Source organism: Schistocerca gregaria, chromosome 1, assembly GCF_023897955.1.
Source record: "Schistocerca gregaria isolate iqSchGreg1 chromosome 1, iqSchGreg1.2, whole genome shotgun sequence".
In the NCBI taxonomy this organism is placed as follows: domain Eukaryota; kingdom Metazoa; phylum Arthropoda; class Insecta; order Orthoptera; family Acrididae; genus Schistocerca; species Schistocerca gregaria.
This window is the reverse complement of record NC_064920.1, coordinates 24,892,914-24,898,310: the sequence shown is the minus strand read 5'-3', so window position 1 is coordinate 24,898,310 and position 5,397 is coordinate 24,892,914. Positions and strand designations below refer to the sequence as shown.

At 51.8% G+C, this 5,397-nt stretch overlaps 1 non-coding gene across 1 annotated transcript; it reads right to left on the bottom strand.

Annotated features, from left to right (window-relative positions):
• Nucleotides 1-2,998: 2,998 nt before the first annotated feature.
• On the bottom strand, nucleotides 2,999-3,072 carry Trnak-uuu (transfer RNA lysine (anticodon UUU)). Its single transcript has one exon. It is a non-coding gene; the product is annotated as a tRNA-Lys (tRNA).
• Nucleotides 3,073-5,397: the final 2,325 nt, after the last annotated feature.

Genomic DNA, 5,397 nt, shown 5'->3' with positions numbered 1-5,397 from the left:
GACGGGAACTAGAAGTTTCAACTAACAGAGTCCCATTGCGCAGTCACTTTACAGATTTCAGTGTTCCTGCAATTCCCTCAAGACCCTTGTGGATGTAAAAGGGAGAAACCCTCTCAAAGCTACCCTCCTTCCTTTTAATAATCAAAAACACATTCTGATTATCAGCATGTGCTCCGTTACTACATTCTGTTAAATCTCTAGCAACACCAGGCGCTGGAGGACTCGCAGTGCGTAGCCGCTTTTTCGATTGGGTGTGTTTTCCTACCAGCGGCCCACCCAAGCCACTGGTAGGGGGAAATGTAGAGGTCGAAGGGTCCATTGCAGTCCCACGAGCAGCTAGGGAACTAAAAGTCCGCTCAGACAGAGCCCCGCGTGCCTGAGTAAGCCTTATACAACTGGGGTGCGGCAGGTGCCCCAGAGGTTGCCCGCTTGCGACTGTTCCACCCCAACAGCCATGCATCTTCTAGGCGCGGAGCACACCGAAAGATTGAGGGGTTTTTATAGAGGTTGGCCTTCCTCGCAATCCAGGCGGTCAAGCCAAGATTACCATTCCCCGCAGCACACAACATTTCACCGCGGCGCCGTACGGTGGTCGCTGAAGCATGTTCGGGGGTTACGGTGACAGGACACTGGCGGCGCAGACCAGTCCCCAGCTCAGGACCCCGGGGTCGCCAAGCCCGTACTCAGCAAGTGAATGCTGAGCCCCTGGGGGATGAAGTGGTCGGAAGGGGTCGGGCTTTACAATTTTCGGGAGTAGGTGGGATGGGGGAGATTTCAGGTATTGCAGGAGGGAGGGGATTTTAGGTTAGGGCACTGCCGGAGGAAGTGCGTTTGTTTACAATGTGGGCAGGTGGGGGCCTCACGTCACTCAGCTGTTGGGTGTGCATTATAGTGCAGACACCTCTGGCAGCGCAGGGATTGAGGAGAACGGGAGGGGTCGACCTTATAGCGCTGGTGGAAGAGGAGAGCACCATCCTTCAATAGACAGTCAATGGAGGGGGCGTCCTCGGAGAAAACCCACATAAGGTGGGTGGGGCCAGACGGGTTGAAAATTTGGCGGACCGCCCGCACCTCCAGTGTGGGATGCGCCTTGAGCTCCGCTAACACCTCCTCCTCCGTGATCGTCGGACTGAGCCGAGTGATCACAGCGGTGAGGGTCGGCGGGCGATGCGGGGGTTGGGGTTGGCGGGTGGGAGATAGAGAAGGAGCAGGGATAAGGGAAGCGTTGGGGCAAAAACGGGTGATGGGGAGGCGGGAGAGGATGTCAGTATGGAGGGTAGGGCTGGGGGAGAAGATGAGAACGGAATCCCGTCTGGGAGTGAGGAGAGAGACGGGGGCACCAGGGACGTGTTGACAGAGGAGGAGGGAGAGATTCCGGGCCTCGAGAAGGGAAGGATCCGGTCGGCAGAGCAGGTATTCGTATAAAGAATGGGGGGAGGAGGAGGAGGAAGCGGAGGGAGCAGGGGCAGGTGGGGCGACATCCATGGCATCCTGGGAGGGGGAAGGAGTACGGGGCGGGACCTTTTTGGGAGCAGAAGAAGTGGCGGTGCCACTAGGGCGTTTAACGGCGGCAGAAGGGTGGGTGGTGACATGAGGGATGGGAGCTATAGGGAGGTGGCGGGAACGGGCAGTTCCCGGAGTGGAAGCAGCAGACAGCGCCGGAGATGGTGACGGTGAAGGCGACGGCGGTGGCGGTGACGGCGAAGGCGATGGGGAGAGTTGGGCGTGGGTAGTGGCCCGACGGGCCACCACCCTAGCTGGAGCTGCAGTAACAGGCTGGGGGAGTGGGGGGAAAGGATCAGAGGGAGAGCAGCGGGAGGAAGAAGCTGGAGAGGGGGCGACAAAGAGAGAGGCGAAGGGAGAATGAGAAGAGGAGGGATGGAAAGAGGGGGGTGTGACTGGGCACAACATGTATGGTGGTGGTGGCGGCAGAGGGGGACGTGTAGACTATGGCTGTGGTAGCAGTGGTCGAAGTGGTAGTGGGGGCTGACATGATGACAAGGATACACAGGACAAAAGGAAAGAGGAAGAAGAAGAAGAAAACTGGGGACAGACGAAGACGGACGAAGACGAAGACGGACGACGACCAGAGTCCCACGCTGTTGGCGCGGAAGCAGAAGCTGACGCCGACTGGCAGGAATGCCGCAGCTGGCGCCGCTACCGCGGACGCGGCTGCTGCTGCTGCTGCTGCCGCTGCTGGAGGGCGGGCTGGCTGGCTGGACCACTGCTGCAGGAGGGGTGGCTGGCTGCTACAGGCTGGACGGCTGATGCCGGTCGGGGCCAGCTGCTGCTGCTGGGCTGTTCGGCTGTACCGCTGGCTGGCTGGCTGGCTGTGGCTGGCTGGCTGCCACCCCCAAAACTAACGCTTCGATAAGTGCTGCAATGTCACAGCCGAAGGGCGGTAACCTTGCGGAATACCACCGGAGAGAGAGTGTGGCTGTACAGCTTTGGCAACTGCTTTCTCTGCGCCATTCGACTTAATTACATCTGAGAGTAATTCTTAATAAAACGCCTGTCGCTAATTGTTCGTCATCCCAGATACTGTTTGCTATACGGCAACGACGCGCAACTGATTTCCAAGATTCGTATGCATCCTGTGAGGATGAGAACTCACGACCCCTGGTTTACTAGATCAGTGTTCTGCCACTGAGCTAAAGAGGCGCGGCCCAGCGGTACTTTTGCGTACTTCGTCCTTACGATCGTCTGGATCATCAGTCTTCAGCTGACAACACTTCATACTACCGTGTAATATTTGCAGCTATGGCGACCCATTACTGCTTGGCTACACATCTGACACGTAGCCGATGTGCTCTCCAAACAACAACACTTGCATTTCAGAACATGTCTTTCACACATGTCTACAAAATCACCTTCACATTCAAATACAGTTTTCTTGCGACTGACGGAGACCTAGGAAAAGTTTAAAGTTGCTATTTCCATTACATCACGTTAATCAGAAGAACGGTAATTTACATCTGCAGCGGAACAAAATTCCATTTGTCCCAGCGTGGGGCTCGAACCCACGACACTGGGATTAAAAGTATCATGCTCTACCGACTGAGCTAGCCGGGCTGCCTCGGTAAATACGTGCCGGGTAGCACGTCACACATTACTTGTTTGGGTTGGGTGCTCCCATACTGAATCACTCCATGCTGCCTAATGTTTTCCTAACGTCACTCTCGTCACGTACTTCACTTTTATGTCATAATCATTTCTGAGAGGTAAAGGAATTGCATGACAACCTACAGAGCTAGTGGCGTAAAAATTAACACACATACTTGATGTGTCTCAAAAGCCGTACGAGTTACTTTCCGACGTTGTTTTAGATGTGCAAGTGCCAGTCAAAACTCGCGGCGACGGCACTCTGCCGACCATTTCGCTAGTTAACACCGGTCTTGTTGTGTGTGGTTCGAGCTCAAGAGCATCTCCAAGCAGGACATGGTCAACAGCAATATTCAGACGGTTTCGTACTGCTCAATTTCTACATTAAAACGGTATGTTTCTTTTTCAGAACTGGAAAAACACGACCGTGACAGGATTCGAACCTTCAATCTTCGGATCCGAAGTCCGACGACTTATCCATTTTTTTTTTTTTAATCTCATTTTGTGCGCTTTTCTCCGTTGTATCTGCTCGGGGCGGACGATGTAAGACATCCGATGAAGTTCATTGATGATCGATCAACCCAGTTTTTTTTTATGACAGAGGGTACGTAACCCTCTGACCGAACACGCTGAGCTACCGTGCCGGCAAAAATCTCATATTGTTCGTTTTATCTGCTCGTGGTAGACGTCGTAAGACGTCCTTTTCATTTTGTCGTTGATCCATTAACTCAGTTTCTTTTTTTTTTTTTTATTGCAGAGGACAGCTAACACTCTGACCGAACACGCTGCGCTACCGTGCTGTCGAGACCATTTCGCTAGTTAACACCGGCCTTGTTGCGTGTGTTTCAAGCTCAAGAGCATCTCCAAGCAGGAAATGGTCAACAGCAACATTCAGACGGTTTCGTACTGCTCAATTGCTACGCTAATACGGTATGTTTCTTTTTCAGAACTGAAAAAACACGACCGTGACAGGATTCGAACCTGCAATCTTCGGATCAGAAGTCCGACGCCTTATCCATTTTATTTTTTTTATTTTTTTATTTTTATTTATTTTTTGATGGAGCAGGGAGGGGGCTGGCGGAGGCAAGGTGGGGAGGGGACGCGAACCAAGGCCTGTCCCCGATGTCTGCCCCCTCCCATCCTGGGGATGTGATGTGGTGCAAAGGATACAGTTGGTGTATTATTGTGATTTATTTTTATTTATTCATTTATTTATTTTAAATTTTTTTTTAACAGTGAGGAACATAAAACTAGTAAGTGCACTCCTTGCGTCGAGTTAGGGACGTACGTAACTAAAACCATGCTAATAGTTGTAGAAAAAGGCATAAAGAAAGAGAGCAAAGTGCGGGGCAAAGGAAACCATGAAACAAAACTGAAGGGTGGAATCCATACCACCATTAACCAGTGCTACATCTTGCACCGGATGGGATAACTAAAACTGCGAAGACCTTTTCGCACCGGGGACAAAAAGAGGAAATGGGACAAATACTGCTACAGAGTGTGAGGGTTCACAACGAAACTCTCCATCTGCTGTATTATCCAGGTATGACTTCTCGTAATGATGAAAGTACATCCCACGTTGTGCCGTGTAGTGTTCTATTATCGTATTGTAATTTTAGCTTCTCTTACCCGTGACGTTCCAGCTACGTGGAGGGTCGTGGAACGCACTCCACAAAAAATTGGAAAAATATTGTCGATACTTTGGGTTACGGAGGATCTTGCAATGTCGTTCCTGCAAATAGTTACAAAAGTCTAAAGTCTCCTTAGTGCCGTCTTGAAACAAATAATGCACTGCATGTCCACGAAGCCACGTCATTGCTTTAGTTTTAGTCCGTGGGTAATACGTTTCATCCGGGTATAAGATAGTCTTGGGGTCGATATGATTAATCGTTACCCGAAGGAAGTATGCTGACATTTGCCTCACTAAGGTCCACACTGCTGTAGACTCGCCACAGCTAAGACGGTGTCCATCGTTGTCTTGAACGCCACAGCTCGTGCACGTGGGTGAGTCTACCATGTGGATCGCATGTAGACTTGATCTGGTCACCTGCTTACCGTTGACAGTGATGTACCACATCGCCGTGACGTCAGTGTCTAGTGTTACGTGGTGAATTGTCCTCCACACTACCCGCTAGTTGACGTTCGGGTGCTTCCTCTCCACTACGTTGTCGGGTCGTCCACGTTGCAGGACCCTATAAACCGTCTTTGCCGACGCCAGTTGAGTCGCTGGTAAGGCTGAGTTCGAGGAAAAAGACACCGATGTAGAAGAGCGAAGAGGGGACGTGGTGTATCGGC